We start from the raw sequence: 21,542 nt of genomic DNA, 5'->3' as shown, positions 1-21,542 counted from the left end.
AGTCACTAGAGTTAAATGGCACTCCATGTGATGGAATAAGACACTTCTATCAGCTCACATCAATGGGAAAAAATGAATTCCAACATTCAGAAGACAGTCCAATATGGTAGTACATGAACCAGATTTCATATCTTGGAACAGGCACTTTGAAAATTTGAGCCCTATTAAAATGTTAAAAACAAATGAGGTAGAAAGACAGAGTCCATTGCTCTATTTACACCCATATTGGATTCCACATACTTATCAGTAGCTCTACTAGAACAGGTAATAAGCAGCTCTAGATTTTTCATGCTTTGGAGTTTTGGAATAGCATGAATAATTGAAATCCACAGGTAATACCAAAATTTAATTTTAGTCAAGATATTAAGCCATCTCCTCCTCAATGAAGCTTTTATATTAGCTAAAAAGCAGCATAACTGACTAGCTTGCATTTCAGCTTTCAGTTTTTTTCTCGACATCTCCTAGGATTCTTGGATAGGTATTACTGAGCAATGAGAAAAAAAGAGATTTGTAGGCCCACTTTCTGCACCATGACTAACTGCATGTATACATTTGCAAGATGGCTGGCTGATGCTGGGGTTGAAACAAGATCACCACTTTTCCTCACAGAGCTACTTTAGTCATAACACATGACAACATTACACAGTTGGTGCAAACCCTTCACTCCAGGCAGTACAAATATTTCACAAAAGGAACTATCTTTAATCACTTGTAAATAGCATCTTTACTGACTAATTATGTACTAAAGTAAATGTGATACAGGTACCCTAAATCACTATTGAAAAAAATTTAAAACTAGAAACTACTGCTATTCTGAATCACCTAAGAGTCTTTTTCAAAAAATGATTCCCAAAATTTTCCTCTGGAGAGTCTGACTCAATAGGTTTGGAACCCAAAATATGCATTTTAATAATTACCCTCCTCTCCCTTTATCTACTCCCTACTCCACCCCATAATTCAGGTATGAAGGACCCACGGACCACATTTTGAAAATCACTTTCTAGGGCATGAAAAAAAGAGTTCAATCTTCCTGTAGCTGGAGATTGTTTTTTTGTTTTTCTGGTCCCACAACCCTCAAGTAAGTTGATTCTGTATCAGCTATGCTGACTTAGAGACCATGTTAAAGATCCAATACAAACTTCCTCCAAAGCAAGAGGTGATAAAAGTGTTAGCTTACTGAGTACATGGAGGTTTAAGGTGCAGCCCTGAGGGCTGCTTAAGGGCATGATCAGGATTATATATAATGAAATGTACAAGATAGTGATATTGTCCAGCCAGAATATGATTCTGCCATGCTCTGATCCAGGGAGAATAAGCAGCTGCTGAGACCAAACCATGACAAAGGCAATTTTGCCTGTGACATTGGAGAATTTATTCCAGAATAGTTCCCCTTTGAGCCAGGATTTCCACTGTACAACTGCAAAGGTTACTTAGTCCTTGGTTCACCTGCTGTTTAAACTTTCTCAAATGCCTAAAGTAAAGCTAGTCATTCTACATGGAATTATGGACTCATATGAGAACTCTGCTAGCTAGGGATGAAACCTCCTGTCCCTATTTCCTCTGGTTCATATTCTTTGAAAGTGGTCACTTTGTGGTTACTATAAGTTATCCAAATAACAACTCCTTGCACAAGTACTATGATTTGGGAAAGAAAATAATTTCCTCTATAGTTCCCATCGTTCACAAGTGTCTTTGTGAGGATTAAACAATATAATGCCCATGAAAGCATACTCTCAGAAGCCCTGAAAACACTAGAAATTATTAAATAGTATGTAGCAGAAAGGACCCAAACTGTAAACATCCAATGAGAAAGGTTACTCTAATACACAGAAGTCAATCAACAGACTGTCCCTCTCCTAGAAAGGGTCCTCTGTGTGTTTGGTTTCCCTATGCTTAATCTTGGGATACAAACAGTATGTATTATGTGTGCTGGATTTCTGTGGATTGTGGCAGAAAAACCCTCAGCAAGAAAATAAAATTGTTTTGTCTTCATTTCAGCAATAACAGACAGTAATGTCATGGAGTGTTTCCAGTGCAGGGGCATCTCATCGGACCTCCCCACATCACTGTGCCCTGCCTTTCTCTGGTTCTTTCCCCTGCTCAAGCACTTTGACACATTGTAGATGATGCTCTCAGGTTCTTTCATCAATTTAACATTAAAATTCCTGTGAAATATTAATGAAATAATGTTTAAAAAAGAAAAATGTTCCTACAATACTGCAACATTTTAATGCCTCATTAAAATCATTAGCAATGCTAATACTAAAGAACTGACTTCATCTTTCAAGGACCCAAAAAATAAATCATAATAAAATGTTTGTTAATGTTACATCTGGAGAAATAAATTATACAATGCCTTTCTATATGGGTTTTATATAGTCTAAAAATGATACGCTAAGGCTGCACTATTAAGTACATGAAACTAGTTTTTTCTATGGAAATTTATATTATTTTATAATATTCATTAAGCACTGTGAATATTGTTTGTGTTTTTCATTTATGAGAAAAGTATATGGTATGCCTATCAACCAGCCAGGGCTCTCATGACACTCAGGTTGCAAACAATGACATGCTTCACTGACCTAAATGACTTATAAAAGCCATTTATATTCAGTACTCTCATTTATGCTATGCTTAAAAATGAGTAAGAGACATATATTAATAGCAAGAAACTGGTAGGATGATTGCATCACTACCCATCTCCAGACTTATTGCAACACTTCATTCTCCATCAGTTGAACTGACATGAGAATGTAAATGCCGTATATAATAGTCATATAAAATTTTACTACATGAGTAACTAAGGCAAGTGTGACAGGTTCCTTCTCGTTGTTGACCAACTTTTATTTGGAAAGCAAAGGGGTGTAATGACACGGCAAAGTTCTAGCTAGTTTGTTATCAAAGGAAATCTTTCACCATCAACTGGGGTTAAGTGGCTTAGGAGTATTCTCTTAAATAAACCTATATATCCTGAGAGATATTGCACAATACAATATAGCCTCAGCATATAGGCAGATCCAGAAGATCTTGGAAACTTGTTTTCTCTCAGAATAATCCAGTGTGTAGTCATGTAAATAGAGACAAAGATATAACAAAACAAATAAAACTACACCCATAAAAGTGTTCCTATATCTCCCTAGATTAAAATAAACAAGAAACTAGCCAAATACAATCTCTCAGCCAAAGCTATTTGATACTTTATTCTATTGAAAATTAATACTTGCTAACAACATGATTTTCACTTGGGCCTGATTTCTCTTAGGCTCTCCATCATGGCTGTACTATTTGAATGTTTCTTTAGGAATGAACAAAAGATATACAAATGCCTATTACTACTTACTATTAATGATTATCATTGTCACTCTAATCATTATATGACTAAAAGATAGTTCTCATTCAATGGTAAGAATTGTAGGCATTGGGGACAGCTGCTTATGAATGAAACCAGAATAAATTATTTAGAAAAAGCAACACTTATCAAGAAGTGGGGAAGTGGGGGATTATACTTTACTGTTTTATGTTATATAATATACCACAGATGTTTCTAATTTTACATTAGCATGTTTAATCCATAATTCTGAAATTTTATATAAGCACTAGAGGCCTGGTGCACAAAATTCGTGCATGGGTAGGGTCCCTAAGCCTGGCTAGCAATCAGGGCTGATCAGGTTACCCGCCTCCCAGCCTCCCCGCCTCCTCCTTCCCTTGCTCCCTCAGCACCCTGCCACCACCACTGGTCGCCCAGCCCCCTGGTAGTCAGCACACATCATAGAGAGCGATTCAACTCCCAGTCTCCCAGTCCATCTCCTGAGGGGGCAATTTGCACATTAGCCTTCATTATCCTAATATATAAAAACCCAGGGTCTGTAACAACTGAAGGCTCGACTGACCGGAAGTCAGTCCTGCAGTCAGTGTTGGGGTGACGTAGCAAACCAGCACTGACTGCCACCACTGCAGGTGCAGTGACCCAGCACTGACTGCTGAGGGGCCTGCAGATCAGGCCCAGAAAGAGGCCTGGAGAGAGAAGCAGGGTCTGATCCTAGCCTCCGTGGCAGCTGTTGATGAGCCCTTGCCTCTCTCTTTCTCTCCGGGCCTGGCCAGCAGCCGCGCCTCTCTTTCTCTCTGGGCCTCCACGGGGGCTGCTGATCAGCCCCACCTCTCTGATCAGGCCCAGAGATAGCCCTGGAGATGCTGACTGGCAAAGAAACCAATTAGAACGAAATCTGGGTGAACTGCGAGGAGCCAATGGCTGCCTAGGAGGCAGAGCTTTTGACGCTGACTGGCATAGAAACCGACCAATCATAACCAAATCTGGGTGAACTGCGAAGGCAGAACCTAAGGTGGGGACTGAGGAGTGGTTTTAAGGGCAACAGTTATTTGGTTTAAGGTGTAAGAAAGCAGTTCAATTTTTTAATGACCAGTTTGGCAGTATAGTGCATATGGCTGGCTATCAGTTCAGATATAGGGATTATGTATTTTTGTCTACCAAGAGCATCTTCTCCTGCTGAAAAAGGCTCTCCCCGCCCCCTTCCATTTAAGCAATCCTATCCTATATAATCTATCTATACTAATAAAAGGGTAATATGCTAATTAGACTGGGTCAACCGGCCATCTTCCAGACGTCTGACTTCCTTCCGGACAAAGCCATGGTGGTAGGGGCCAAGGCAGAGAGGGCAATTGGGGGCGGGATCAGGCCGGCAGGGGAGGGCCATTGGGGGCGAGATCAGGCCAGCAGGGGAGGACAGTTGGAGGCAAAATCAGGCCAGCAGGGGAGGGCAGTTGGGGGCAACCAGGGCAGCAGGGGAGGGCAGTTGGGGGCGAGATCAGGCCAGCAGGGGAGGGCAGTTGGGGCGATCAGTCAGGCAGGCAGAGGCAGTTAGGGGTGATCAGGCAGGCAGGCAGGTGAGCAGTTAGAAGCCAGCAGTCCCAGCTTGCGAGAGGGATGTCTGACTGCTGGTTTAGGCCCGATCCCAACCAGCAGTCGGACATCCCTCAAGGGCCCCGATTGGAGAGGGTGCAGGCTGGGCTGAGGGACTCCCCCACCCCCCACCCCCGTGCACAAAAATAAGATAACAAAGCCTTTAAGAAGAAAGAAAATGTAATCTTAAATTCTTAACCCTTTGCACTCGCTTGCTTTTTTCTCGATTCCTTTATTCTAATGCTAACCGTGTCGAGTCACACTCGACATCCGAGTGCAAAAGGTTAAAATTCAGGGATTAAAAGATATGAGTCCCAAATTAGATAACTTAGTTTGGCACTTTCAATTCAAATTATCATTTAGTTTTGATAGTTAATAATTTTTTAAACCACAGATTTAAAATATAAGCAAGCTCTAAAAATGATAAAATCATTTGTTAAAAACTTCAACTATGTCCTCCTTAGCCATCATCTCTTCAAAGAGCAAATTAATTGTTCCAATCTAGTAAGCAACAAAAGAAATAGTCGACAAAGGGTGAAATATGAGCATCAATGGTAAGTTTTGAATTTACCCTATTTATCTTTAATGTAAGATCTCATGACCCACTAAAACTCAGTTCACAGTGTTTTATGAAAAATAATGGCTGAAATTGAATGTCTTAATTTACATTTAATGCAATTAAGAATGGTTTAAATTATGACTGATGAACAGCACACACAGATGTCAGTCAGTTTCATCAGAATAAATTGAAGTCAGTGTCAATGAATGCTCCACTGATAAATCCCACTTCACATAAAATTAATAAAAATAAGGAAATATAATCCTTAACTAATTGCAAAATGGTCTGGAATTCCCCTGAATTTTCGGGGGGAAACTTATGTAACTGAGAAAACCACAGTATTGTTTGGAAAAGGGGTTTGTTTTTAATAGTCAGTGGATCTAATAGCAAACAGCCCTGTAAGAGTTATAGAAAATAAATCCAGAGGCATGGAAGCATGGAACAGACTGACGAATCAGAGAGAAGGGGGTGGGTGGGAGGTGGGAAGAGATTAAATGAAGAACTTATAGGCTTATATGCATTGCCCACAATCACAGACAATAGTGCAGTAAAATCCTGGGGTGGGACGGGAATCAGATAGAGGGGGGCAATGGGGGAAAAAGGGGAGAAATCTGTAATACTCTCAATAATAAAGATTTTTAAAAAGAATTATAGGATACAAACTTCTACACTGAATTATACAAACATCCTTAGTGGTACCCCATTTCCCTCCCCCCCCCCAAAAAAAAGAGGAGGAAGAAGAGGTGAAATTGGAACAATACTGGTGAAATAAATGCATTTGGCAGCACTTGTTTCAGGTGACTACACTTCAAGTTTCCTGAGTCTAAAGCATAATACTGGGTTCACCTCTTGCTTTACAAGGCTTCTTCAAATTTTTTGCTGGAAATGATGGTCTCCTCCTTAGTATTTTAATGCCAAGCTAGAAAGACTGTGGACTTGACTCCTGACTGGATTCTTAGCATGCCAAGAGCACTTTTTTCCTCCATGGTAGACCCTGAAGCTTTGTGGATTGGAGCAGATGTTGCTGCTTTTGAAGTTAATAGAAACTTTATGGACCATTTTTCACTATCTCTTCCAGGAGCAAATGTCAACCGTAGTTTTTATCAAAACCTGAATTCTTGGCTCAAGTACTAATTGCTGTTAATGTGTTTAAATCCCAATTCTCAGTGAAAGGAGGAAAAGTGTTTTTCAATGGGAAAAAAATAAAACTGGGTTAATATTTGCATTCTTAGTGCCTGAATAAGCAAGAAAAATGCTAGGCTTCTGGGCCACACAATTTTGCAAGCAACCCTGAAAGGACAAAAAAAAAAAAATCAACTTTCCGTATGTTTTCTGGGTTAGTGTATTTGGGATGTAATGGTCTTGAAACTTCAGAGAATATGGAAAACTGTCAAAAAAATGCTAAAAAGGGGATTAGGAGAATCACTTTAACAAGCTATCTTAATAATAATTAACAATAATAGCAACCATTTTTAATATTTCTATTTGTTCTTCCATTGAGAAACATATAATTTCTAGGTCTTTTGACTCCAAATCCTGTGTTAACATTTTTTTACATGTATCTGCTCTAGCTCCATGAATTAACAGCAACTTTTAAGGCTCTCAGGAGTATTTGGTAGTTAAATGATCAGCAGGCAAATGAAAAGATGCTCAACCTGACTAATCATTGGGGAAATGCAAATCAAAACCACAAGAGATATTACCCTACATGTGTTAGAATGGCAGTTATAAAAAAGATAACAGATAAATGCTGTCAGGATGTGACAAAAGAGAAGGAATACTTGTACACCATTGTTAGAAATGTAAACTGGTGCAGCCACTATGAAAAACAGTATGGAGAGTCCTCAAAAATTAACCCTTTGCACTCACTTGCTTTTTTCTCGATTCCTTTATTCTACTCGGGATTTAATTTTTTAAATACCCCAGATTTTACAAAGCGCGGCAGTAGAATAAAAAACTGGAGTTTCTTTTCATACAAACTTATTTATTTGGATTTTTTTATATTTCAAACTATTGATACATTCAAAGAGTAATTTTAATCTCTATAATTTTTCATGGTGTGATATTTTTTGAAACATTCACCCACATGAAGACCTGGTTTACATTCACATGTTTCGCAAATATAAATCGTCTCTCTTCTTCCTCCTTTGATTTTTCCGTTAGAACAAACAACACAATCTTTGTGTTTTTTGTTAGGGTGAGGTGTGATTATATGGAGCTTCCCATCTAAACGTTGCTCTAAGTTAGTGGATAATAATCTACCCCTGGAAGTTAGTGTACCATCTCTGAATTCTCCAACAAGATCATGTACTAGTTTCCTAATAAATTTCACATGCGTTATCGGTTTTTCATTTTTTCTTTTTTGGCATCAATTGAGACGGCATTTACATTTTACTTGTCCTTTCATGCTAATGAAAACAAGAAAAGATACTGGAAAAATAGATAAAAAAAAACCCTTTCCCCCGCGGTGAAACTACGTGTCGAGTGTGGCTCGACATACGAGCTGCTACCGATGCTAACCGTGTCGAGTCACACTCGACATCCAAGTGCAAAAGGTTAAAAATAGAATTACCATATGATCTAACAATTCCACTTCTGGGTATATATCCAAAGGAAAATATCTTGAAGAGATATCTACACCACTATGTTCATTGCAACATTATTCACAATAGCCAGGAGATGGAAACAACCTAAGTGCCTGTCAACAAATGAATGGATAAAGAAAATGTGGTGTACTAGTATACATGCAATAAAAAAGGAAATCTTGCCATTTGCTACAACATTGATGTAACTTGAGGGCATTATGCAAAATAAAATAAGCCGGACAGAGAAAGAAATATATGATCTTACTTGTATGTGGAATTTAAAAGAACCTAATTCATACAGAGAGTAGACTGGTAGTTGCAAGGGGCAGGTGAATGAGGAAAATGGGTGAAGGTGGTCAAAAGGTACAAACTTACAGTTTTAAGATGATCCAGTTCTGAAGATCTTGTGCAGCACGGTGACCACAGTTAACAATACTGTTTTATATACTTCAGAGTTGCTAAGAGTAAATCTTAAAATTTCTTACCACAAAACAAAAATGGTAATTATGTGAGGTGATAGATATGTTAATTTCACTGCAGTAATTGTTTCTCAACACATACCTCTATCAAATCAACATGTTGTACACCTTAAACTTACACAATGTTATATGTTAATTATATCTCAATAAAGCTGAAGAAATTTTATATATAAAAGAGTATTTGGTAATTGTTGCTTTTTTACAAGAGCTATAACCATTTAAAAATCTTAGTTCAAGGGGGTTTTATTTTCATGTTGTGGACTTTTAATCCAATTTGAAACTCTTAATGCTATATAATAAAAGCCTAATATGCAAATCGTCTCCTCAACCGGGAGTTTGACCGCTTGCTTTGACATGCACTGACCACTAGGGGGAGGCACAGAACATAGTGGGTGTTGACAACACACTGCTGGCAGCAGGCGGCAGTGGAGGCACTGCCGGCCCTGATGGGCCCTGACGAGAGTGGGAATGCAGTGGGATGGTGGAGCAGGTGAACGGGCAGTGCCAGGCCAAGGCAGGTGCGAGCGAGGGCCCAATCGCCCCACTGATTGCCCCACAGATGGTGATCAGCAGTGGCGGCAGGGGGCGGGGCCACCGCCTGGCTCCCAGGCGCTGAGAGAGCTAGGCAGGGGGCCGGGCCCCAACCTATCGCCCTGCAGGTGGTGACCAGTCGCCGGCAGGCCCTGATCACCTGATCAGGGCCAGGCCCCAGGCTGGGTCGGGGACCTGGGGGTGGGTGGTGGCGACCAACCTCCCATGGCGCCTGTGCAGGGGACTGTGACCTCTCACTGGCTACCTGGGGGTGGGTTGATGGGGACGGAGTTGTGGTGAGATTACAGGGTGTCTGCCAAGCTCGCTCTCACTCCCCTTGCTACCCTGCCCCTGGACGCCAAGGCTCGTGCGCCGGAGCAGCCCCTGTGCTCAGGTGCTGGGCACCCACGAGGTGCCCACCCCACACCTGCGTGGCCTCTTCCAGGTGAGCTGGACCACAGCTGCCAGGACCACAGAGGCCAGTTGGTCCTGGGTTCGCGCAGGAGCCAGTCTGCGAGGCCAGCTGGGAGAGAGCGCACTACCTGCCCGGCTTCCGTGTGGTGTCGCTGGGTGGTCCAGAGGCCCACACTGTGCCCTGGCCCACGGCATCTGGCCAAGCTCACTGCATCTCCACATGGGGACTCAGGCGCCGTGACTCAGGTGGAGGGGGGCGCGAGGGGGCCCAGGGACCCAGGTGCTGCCCAGGGCCCAGAGGTCAGCTGGGACCTGCCCTTCCACGCCAGACACTTACACTTCAAATGCCGGCCAGGCCAAGGGACCATACCCATGCACGAATTTTGTGCACCAGGCCTCTGGTATGGAATAAAAGACACTGAGTAATTACCAGGTGTAATGGTAACTAATGCGTTTCTTTTTTCAATAGATGGAGTTACACATGTTGATATATATGCGATTTCATATGTATGCTATTTTGTTGTATTGACAGCAAGCTTGAAAACTTCATATGTCAAATTTGCTGAAGGTGTTAACATCATAGTTATTTTTACACTTAAAAATGTCAAATTTCATGCCCCCAAAAAAGAGCATTTGCAGGAAGTTTTGATTCATTATTTTGAAGAAAGGTGCTGCTGAAAGTTATTGTATACTTTGGGAAGCTCATGGTGAATATGCTCCATCTCAAGATACTTGTGAATGTTGGTTTAAACGCTTTAAAAGTGATGATTTCAATGTGAAAGACAAAGAACATCCAGGTCAACCGAAAAAGTTTGAAGACCAACAATTACAAGTACTATTGGATGAAGATGCTTGTCAAACTCAAAAACAACTTGCAGAAAGATTAAATGTTGCTCAGCAAACAATTTCTGATCATTTTCAAGCAATGGGAAAGATTTTAAAGAAAGGAAAACGGGTACCACAGCAACTGAACAAAAGACAAATGGAAAACCGAAAAGTCATCAGTAAAATGTTGCTTCAACAGCACGAAAGAAAGTCTTTTTTGCATCAAATTGTGACTGGCAATGAAAGTAGATTTATTTTGAGAATCCCAAATGCACAAAATCATGGGTTGATCCAGGTCAACCATCAACATCGACTGCAAGGCCAAATCGCTTCAGAAAGAAGACAATGCTCTGCATTTGGTGGGATCAGGAAGGTGTGGTGTATTATGAGCTTCTAAAACCAGGTGAAACCGTTAGTACTGATCGCTACTGACAACAAATAATCAATTTGAACCACGCTTTGATCATAAACAACCAGAATGGGCCAGAAGACATGGCAAAGTAATTTTGCTTCATGATAATGCACCATCACACACTTCAAAACCAGTTAAAAACACATTAGAAGATCTTGCCTGGGAATTATTAACCCACCCGCCACATTCACCAGACCTTGCTCCTTCAGATTACCACTTGTTCCCATCGATGGCACACGCACTTTCTGAGTAGCACTTCAAAATGTACGAAGAAGTGGAAAATTGGGTCTCTGAATGGTTTGCCTCAAAACAAGAAAAGTTCTATTGGGACAGTATCCACAAATTACCTGAAAGATGGGGGGAATGTGTAGCTAGGGATGGACATTACTTTGAATAAAGCACTTTTGATGTTTCTCTTGAAATTATCGTGTTTTCTTTGATTACAAAATCAGCATTATTAACCGGTACACCTGGTATAGACATTTCCCAATGACAATTTTTACCTAACCATTTATGTCCTAATTTCCTGACATAGTTTGAGAGTAAATGAAGACAAGTCCAGTCTTGTGTAAAGTAATAGGTAGTCATAAATACACACACTCACACACACACATACACACACTGTAATTTTTGCCTGTGAAGAAACATATCCCCCTCCTGCCAGTCAAGATGGCAGTGTAGGTAAATGCTATACTTGCATCCTCCCACAACCACACATCAAAATTACAACTAAACTCAGAACAACTAACATGTATTCATTTTTTCAAAGTAATCCTATTAATAAAGAGGTAATATGCAAATTGACCATTATGCCCTCACACAAGATGGCCGCCCCCATGTGGTCACAAGTTGGCTGTGCCCATGTCGTCACAAGATGGCCGCCCCCATGTTGTCACAAGATGGCTGCCACAAGATGGCCAGCAGGGGAGGGCATTTGTGGGTGACCAGGCCAGCAGGGAAGTTAGGGGCAACCAGGCCAGCAGGGGAGGGCAGTTGGGGGCAACCAGGCTGACAGGGGAGGACAGTTGGGGGCAACCAGGCCTGCAAGGGGAGGGAGGGCAGTTGGGGGCGACCAGGCCTGCAGGGGAGGGCAGTTGGGGGCAATCAGGCCGGCAGGGGAGCAGTTAGGCATCGATCAGGCTGGCAGAGGAGTGGTTAGGGGGTGATTAGGCTGACAGGCAGAAGCATTTAGGGGCAATTAGGCAGGCAAGCAGGTGAGCAGTTGGGAGCCAGCAGTCCCAGATTCTGAGAGGGATCCCAGATTGGAGAGGGTGCAGGCTGGGCTGAGGGACACCCCCCCGCCAGTGCACGAATTTCGTGCACCGGGCCTCTAGTTTTATATAATATATCCATGTGTTTATCTATCACATTAATATTGTCCATCCCCTCAGCTTAGAAATATTGCAATAATATTAGAAAGGGTGCTTTAAACACAATTGATTAAGAAGAAATGAAGGCTTCTTGTCAAAATGGCAAAGTAGATAAATGCTGTCCTAACCTTCTATCGTGACCACTTCAAAATTACAACTAAACTACTGAACTGCCTGAAATCTAACCAAACAGAAGTCCTATAACTAAGAATATAAATAAGGAGCTTTGTTGAGATTAGAAGGGATAGAGACACAGAATGGGTTTGTCCCACACCCACGTGTGGCAGTTAAAAGTCGGGAAGGATATCTCAGCTGTGGAAGTCTCCCCCCACCCCACCCCACCCCCGCCTCCTGATGAGGAAGGAGTTCCATCACCACACCAGTCACCACATCCCTGGGTTCCAGTGCCAGGAAGAAAAGTCCCCATAACTTCTGGCTATGAAAATCAGTGGGAATTATGGCTTAGTGAGATGAAGGGCTGCTGAAAACTTTCCTAACATAGTGAAGGAAATAGACATACAAGTCCAGGAAGCACAGAGAGTCTGAAACAAAATAAACCCACAGATTCCCACAGCAACATAGTATTGGAAATCTTAGCCACTGCAAGCAGCCAAGAAGAAAAAATAAAAGGCATCCAATTTGGAAAGGAGGAAGTAAAACAGTCATTTACAGATGACATAGAAAACCCTAAGCACTCCACTGAAAAACTACTAGATCTAATAAATAAATTTGGCAAAGTAGGAGGATACAAATTTAATATTCAGAACTTGGTGGCATTTTTATACACCAATAATGAAATATCAGAAACGGAAATTAAGGAAACAATCCCATTTATCAATGCAACAACAACAAAATAAAGGTAATAAATTTAATCAAAGAGCAAATAAAATTAAAAAAAAGAAGCCTTAGCCGGTTTGGCTCAGTGGATAGGTTTGATTCTGGTCAAGGGCAGGTACCTCAGTTGCTGGCTCAAACCCTGACCCTGGTCAGGGCCCATGCAGGAGGCAACCGATCAATGTCTCTCTCCTCTCTCCTCTCTTCTCTCTCTCTCTCTCTCTCTCTCTCTCTCTCTCTCTCTCGCTCTCCCCCCTCCTTCCCCCCCTCTCTCTCCCCTCTCCCCCTCTCCCACTCTTTCTAAAAAAAAAAACAAAAACAATGGGTCCTAGCCAGTTTGGCTCAGTAGATAGAGTATCAGCCTGCAGACTGAAGAGTCCCAGGTTCGATTCTGGTCAGGGGTATGTACCTTGGTTGCAGACTCCATCCCTAGCCCTGGTTGGGGCTCCTGTGAGGAGGCAACCAATCGATGTGTCTCTCTCACATCGATGTTTCTCTCTCTGTCTCTACCCCTCCCTTCCACTCTCTCTAAAAATCAATGGAAAAATATCCTCTGGTGAGGATTAACAAAATAATATTTAAAAATCAATGGAAAAAAATATCCTCTAGTGAGGATTAACACACAAAAATAAGTAAATGAAAAGAAAAAAAATTCAATCAAGGAGGTAAAAGACCTGTACTCAGAAAACTACAGGATACTGAAGAAAGAAACTGAGGAAGATACAAATAAGTGGAAGTATATACTGTGTTCATGATTGGAAGAATTAACATCATTAAAATGTTCAAACTAGCCAAAGCAATCTATAGATTCAATTCAATTCTGATTAAAATACCAATGGCATATTTCACAGATCTAGAACAAATATTCCAAAAATTTATATGGAACAAACAAACAAACAAAAAAGACCCAAATAGCCTCAGCAATCTTGAGAAAGAAAAACAAAGTTGGTGGTATCACACTACCTGATACCAAACTATACTACAAAGCTACTGTAATCAAAACAGCCTGGTACTCGCATGAGAAAAGGCATATAGATCAATGGAACAGAACAAAGAGCCCAGAAATAAAACCACACCTTTATGGTCAATTAGTATTTGAAAAAGGAGGCAAGAGCATACAATAGAGTAAAGACAGTCTCTTCAATAAATGGTGTTGGGGAAATTGGAAATACATGCAAAAAATAAAACTAAACCACCTACTTACACCATACACAAGAATATACTCAAAAATGGATAAAAGACTTAAATGTAAGCCATGAAACCATAAAAATCTTAGAAAACATGAGCAGTAAAATCTCAGTCATCTCTCGTAGCAGTATTTTTGCAGATATATTTCCTAGGGTAATGGAAACAATGGAAAGAATAAAGGATACTACATCAAACTAAAAAGCTTTGCACAGCAAAAGAAACTATCAACAAAATGAAAAGGAAAGCCACTAAATGAGAGAACATATTTGCCAATGATACATCTGATAAGGGGTTAATTTGCAAAATATATAAAGAACTTTTACAACTTAACACAAACAACCCAATTAAAAAATGAGCAGACACTTCCCCAAAGAAGACATACAGATGGTCAATAGACATGAAAAAATACTCAAAACTTCACTAATAATCAGAGAGATGCAAATTAAAACCACAATGAGATATCTCTTCACACCAGCCAGAATAGCTGTCATTAATAAATCAAAAACAAGTGCTGGTGAGGGTGTGGAGAAAAGGAAATGTTCATGCTCTGCTGATGGGAACGCAGACTGGTGCAGCCACTGTGTAAAACAGTATGGAGTTTCCTCAAAAAGTTCAAAATAAAACTGTCTTTTGAACTAGTGATCCCACTTCTGGGAATATACTCTAAGAATCCCGAAGCACCAATTCAAAAGAATATATGCACCCCTATGTTCATAGCGGTGTTATTTATAATAGCTAAGATATGGAAACAGTCCAAGTGCCATTAGTAGATGAGTGGATAAAAAAGCTGTGGTACATTTACACTATGGAATACTACTCAGCCATAAAAAAAAGGAAATCTTACCTTTTGTCGACAGAATGGATGGATGTGGAGATTATTATGCTAAGTGAAATAAACCAGTCAGAGAAAGACAAACACCACATAATCTCACATATATGTGGAATCTAGTGAACAAAATAAAATGATGAACAAAATAGAAACAGAGGCATGGACACACTGAACAGACTGACAGCTGTCAGAAGGGAGGAGGGTTTAGGGACTAAAGAGTGTAAATGGATTAACAAAAAAATATGCATAACACAAACACTGTCAACAGTGGGGTGATAACTAGAGGGAAAAGGGGGGTGAGGTGGAGGGGGCAAAGGGGAAGAAAATGGGAAGGAAAAGAAACTATGCTTGGGGCAATGGGTACACGATGCTGTGTGCAGATGTTTTATTGAGTTGTACTGAAACCTGTATAGTTTTGCAAACCAATGTCACCCTAATAAATTCAATTTTAAAAAAGGCTATAACAAGAGATAACAAAGAACCCAGCAATTGCACTTATGGTTATTTATCCTAAGAAACCCAAAACACTAAATTGAAAAGACATATGCATCCATATGTTTTCTGCAGCATTACTTACAATAGCCAAGATATGGAAACAACCTAAGTGCTCATCTCTATATATAAAAGCCTAAGCGACCATTACGACCAAACGACTGGAACGACCAGTCGACCAGTCGCTATGATGCGCATTGACCACCAGGGGACAGACGCTCAACACAGGAGCTGCCCCCCTGGTGGTCAGTGTGCTCCCACAGCCAACCTCCCGCATCCCCTCCCCCTAGCTGGCCAGCCCCCATCGGCCCCTGGTGCTAAACCATTCATAGAGACCTGCTTCTGGGTCACATTTTCCTACGTAGCAGAGCAGCTCCCTCACTGCAATCTATGGAACGTCAGCCTTCAACACAAGGGTTTGTCTCGCTCCCATCCTCTCCCTTCCCTGAGGGCTGCCCACCCACCACGGTGGCTGCATCATGAGGGAAGGAGGAGGGGGGAGGCGGGGAACTGCGCAGTGGCGGGGCGCCAACAGCGGCGGTGGCATCCGTTCCTTCCAGGCCCATCCCGGCAACCTTCACCTCCTCTCCAGACCCCCCAGGGCCCTCAGGCCCGGGCTGGGACAGGGAACTGGGGGTGGGTGGTAGTGGATGCAGCCCTTTCCCAGGGGGTCTGAGGGCTGGCTCCCTCCGTCCCTACACCCTCTTCCCCCCCCCCCACCCCATGCACAAATTCGGGCACCGGGCCTCTAGTCAATAGATAAATGGATAAAGAACTAATGCATATATACAATGGAAAAGGACTCAGCCATAAAAAAGAATGAAACCTTGCCATCTGCAACAACATGGATGGACCTAGAGGGTATTGTGCTGAGTGAAATAAGTCAGACAGAGAAAGACAAATGCCATATGATTTCACTGATGTGTGGAATCTGAAAAACAAAATAGGAGAACAAGAAGAACAGAAACAGAGTCATAGATAGAACATTTTAATGGTTGCCAGATTTGGCGGGGAGGTGGGGGATGTGCATTGGGGAACTGGGTGTAAAAGGTGAGGAGGTTAAGAAGTACAAATTGGTAGTTATAGACTAATCATGGGAATGTAAACTACTACATAGGGAATATAGTCAATAGTATTATAATTATATATGGCATCAGGTGGGTACTAGATTTATTAGAGTGATCACTTCATAAGTTATATAAATATCTAATCACTGGGTTGTGTACCTGAAACTAATATAATATTGTACATAAACTGTGATTGAAAAATAAAATTTTTAAACCATCTTTCCCACTATTCTGAAATTTTACCATTTCAGAAACATGTATTTGAAGCAAGGCAAAGTTTCACAAAGTAACCAATTTCATTTAAAAATTCCTCAAACTAGTTTCTTGGCACTTATTCGACCAAAATATCTGCTGGCAATTGACCATTTCAGTAACCAAAAGTATTTGATTTTCATTTTGTATCTTCTTCATTAGATCAATCAAGCCTCAAAAGTGATGTATGAAATAGGGTCTCTTTTTGTTCACAAAGGAATGAGCAGTTCCTATATATTTTCTGTGTTTTTTCTTCCTCTCTACTAATCTTCCTCTCTTATTATACCAATCAAACAGGTAAAACATTTACTCAGAATTGCACATGGTGCCACAGAGCCACTATTCACATGTCACTGCCCTCAAAGAACTACATAGGAAGGTAGGATAGAGCTGTTTCCACTACTTGTGCCAAGCTACCTGAAAGGCTTAGGAAGGAATCAGACAAACATCTGAACAAGTTGACCCAATTAATTGACCAAATTTTCATATCTATCACCAGGCCTCATTATTGCTTGCTTCTTCCATCTACTCCCCATTCCATCGCAAGTAAGAAGACATTTTGCAACAAAATTCCTTTCCAATTAAAATACAACTCAACAAAAGGAAGACAACCCAATTAAAAAATGGGCAGAGGACCTGAATAGACACTTCTCCAAAGAGGACATACAAATAGCCAAGAGACATGAAATATACTCAACGTCACTAATTATCAGAGAGATGCAAATTAAAACGACAATGAGGTACCACCTCACACCTGCCAGTATGGCTACCATCAATAAGTCAACAAACAACAAGTGCTGGGGAAGATGTGGAGAAAAAGGAACCCTAGTTCACTGCTGATGAAAATGCAGACTGGTACAACCACTATGGAAACCAGTGTGGAGTTTCCTTAAAAAAAAAAAAAACAAACTAAAAATGGAACTGCCATTTGACCCAATGATCCCATTTTTAGAAAATATATCCTAAGAAGCCTGAAACACCAATCAGAAAGAATATATGCACCCCTATGTTCATAGCGGCATTATTGACAATAGCTAAGATCTGGAAACAGCCCAAGTGCCCATCAGTAGATGAATGGATAAAAAAATTGTGGTACATTTACACAATGAAACACAATGCGAATGTAAACAAAAAAGGATCTCTTACCCTTGGAGACAGCATGGAGGGACCTATAGAGTATTATGCTCAATGAAATAAGCCAGTCAGAGAAAAACAAGTATCACATGATCTCACTTATATGTGCAATCTAATGAACAAAATAAACTGAGGAACAAAATAGATCCAGAGACACTGAAACATGCAACAGACTGGCGTATTTCAGAGGGAAGTGGTGGTGGGGGAATATTAACCAAAAAACTTATATGCATACTAGAGGCCTGGTGCACGAATTTGTGCATGGGTGGAGTCCAGCTGGCCTGCCCTGATCAGGCCAACTGGGTTGGCCAGAGGTGGGTGGGGAGATGAGGGAGGTTGGTAGGCCAGCGGGGTGTGGGAGGGAGTGGGGTGGGTGGTTGGCAGGCCAGCCCTGCCCCCTGGTCGGACTCCGGTGGAACTCCCAGTCGAGGGGACATGCATAACCCATGGACATAGACAATAGCAGTGAAGGCCTGGGGAGGGGGGGTCAATGAGTGGGGAAGGAACATCTGTAATACTTTCAACAATAAAGATAAATTTTTAAAAATTCATGTAGACAGTGATTGTGTTTAGCAAAATGGTTTCTGTCTTCACCTCTTCCTCCACTCCAAACTCCTGTATACACACCAAGTGTGAAGCCCACAGTCAAGAATGGAGGAAATCTGGCATTGCAATATTCAGTGTGGGTGACATATAAGCCAATAAACACTGTGTACGTTTTTTATATACATTTTTTCATTGGACTTCAAGGGATCATTACTCAATGTTATTTCTTATATTGAAGAATCTAAGACTAATGCTTTGGCTTGATTTTAAATACTGAATTTTTTCTGCTGGTATAAATAGTATGGACACAGTAAAAGTACTTGAGAGAGCCTAATGAACCATTTCTTACACCCCATTACCTTTAGTCTGATATGACTGAGAGTGCAAGCACTAATTATCCTCTCTTTCACAGACACCAACATAGATCTACAGTAGGCCTTAAAACACAATTTCCTATACAACTCAACACTTCTTGCATAATACAATCCTATATTTTTCTTCTTGTTACAATTTAAATGAGAAAGGCCAAGTTCTTAACTTCCTATAACTTCTCTAAATATAAAAGGCATTAACAGTTATTGATACTTCTTAACCTCCAGCGACTAAACATAACATTATACACAACTAAAAATGAGAATTTCTGTTTAAAAATTATAAAAATCACATTTCACAAAAGTCTCTGTCCATGGGAAAATGGCCTAGAATGCATTTAGAATATCAAAAAAACAAATATAACTTATTTCCTACCAAGATATATGAAGGATTTTTTATACTGACCTTACTTATCAAAATATTAAGTATACACTGCAATATAATTTCTAGTGTAATGAACATATTTTTGCCCAGCATTGCACCACTCTAACTTATAAAAGAAATACCTACAGTTTCTGAGTCAAGAATATGCTATGACACCTATCTCAGATTTGACATAGTGAAAAACAAGAAAGAACTTTACAGTGAGATAATTTAGAGACCTATAAAATATATTTGAATACAGATGGTTCTTTAAGGTAACACACACATTTATGAAGGAGAGATGTAAGGAAACAGCAAACCATCTACTTTTTGTATTTAAGCATCCTTTCATTTTACATGTTAAATCATCTTGGTAAAGATTTTAATGATAAGAAGGAAACTAAAAAATAAAAATAAAATAAAAATAAAATAAAAATGTGGAAGAGGGCATCATGGAGCAGAAATCTCAATTGGTATGTCATGGCACACCAAATAAGTTATAGGTGTGTTCTGGTTCGCTCAAGATATTGAAGCCCTTAGGGCAGTCTGGCAGGAACCCCTGTTGTGAGATGTCTGTTCACCCCAGTATGCAGAATAAATACTATCATTTTTTTCTGTATGCCATAATATAGAAAAAAGTTGAGGGGTGTTGCAAGAGAAGCTTGACTCATAGGGTAATTCTTCTAAAGAACTGAGATTTTCCTTGTGAAATTTGTGTACAGAGATATGGAAAAAAGTGTAAGGTTAGCAAGATTTATTTTCTGTACCATCATCATATTTCAATATAGTTGAGGGAAATGGCCTAAAAACTGCATCAAGTCTACAAAATCCTTGATCCCAAGGACCATGAAGTGGCAAACCTTCAGTGTGTGGTTCCCTGAGTATTCAGGCTACACAGATATACAGTCAGTTATAGATCAAAATGAACTTCATCAAATGCATGAAGTCTTCATGATACCACAGGCACAAATTTAATAACTCTCTCTTTTATAATCTCTTATTACTTTGTACATACTTCATAGCATGTCTTAAACAGTGTATAATTATTTGCCACGTGGCAACACATCTTCATTCTCATTCCTTCTTAGAAGAATGACTTTATCTGTGTTCTGCCCCATCCCATCTACAGAAAATCATGTTCTCTTTTGCCTATGCTTCTTCTTCGGTTCTCTTTCTTTCACATGTAAACATTTAGTCTCCAACACATTTAATCAGCTCCTCCCAAACTTCACATCCCCTTCTAGATGTCATGTTTTCTCTCTGCTTCTTTTCATATGAAGTCCCTCAGAATGATGCTCTACCTTCACTCTCCACATTCTAATATGCCATTTACTCCATTACTTTCTCCAGTCAATTTTTCATCCCCTGACCAGGCCATGGTCACTTATGATCCCTCACTGCCAAACATTTCTTGACCTGTTAAGTACTCCCTCCTTGAAATCAGGCTTCTTATCATTCTGTTAACTAGTCCCTCCTTCTTGAATCTCTTCTCACCCACAGATCCTATAAGTTCACTTCTATGAATAGCATACATCAACATGTCCAAAACTGCACCAATTACCTCTCCTAAAATGTTACTCCCTCCTCCTCTCCTACAATCCCTATTTTGGTTAATGGCACCATGATCAGACCAATTTCCCAAGCCAGAAATCTGAAGGTTGTATATTTAAGTCATTTTAAAACTTGTTTTGTGATTATAAGCAATAAGAAATCAATACCAAACTGCATCATAGTAATTTTTAAGTAGGTGGGTATTTAAAGATACTGGGATATTTTACATACTCAAAAGAAGAGTTGACATCAGAAGTGAAGGAACCAGGACATCGCTGGAGACTTCTGGAGATGATCATTTTTCTAGAGCCTAGTCATAAACATAATTCCCAAGCTCAATCTATCTGTGTTCTAAGTTTCTTTCATATTCCCAATGAAAGAATTTGTATTGGTCCAGCTTGAGCATATGTCACTTGTAAGTCAATCATTTATGTAGACACCAATATTGGAAGAATTACTTTGTAACCCATATGCCAATAAGGAAATAACACCACAATATAAAAATACTGCCTACAAATCAGTATCCCCATTCCACCCCACACCCCCAAACATATATATTTGATGAGGGTGTGAGCAAAGGATATAAACAGACAATTTTCAAAGCAGGAAACAAGTATCCTATATAATAAAAGGGTAATATGCAAATCGACCAAACAGCAGAACGACTGGTCACTGTGATGCGCACTGACCACCAGGGGGCAGATGCTCAATGCAGGAGCTGGCCCCTGGTGGTCAGTACATTCCCACAGTGGGAGCGCTGCTCAGCCACAAGCCGGGCTGATGGGCTGACGGCTGGCAAGCGCAGCAGCGGTGGCAGGAGC

The sequence above is a fragment of the Cnephaeus nilssonii genome (genome assembly GCF_951640355.1).
Source record: "Cnephaeus nilssonii genome assembly, chromosome: 2".
NCBI classification, from domain to species: Eukaryota; Metazoa; Chordata; class Mammalia; order Chiroptera; family Vespertilionidae; genus Cnephaeus; species Cnephaeus nilssonii.
The sequence above is the reverse complement of the archived record's forward strand: the minus strand, read 5'-3'. Positions refer to the sequence as shown.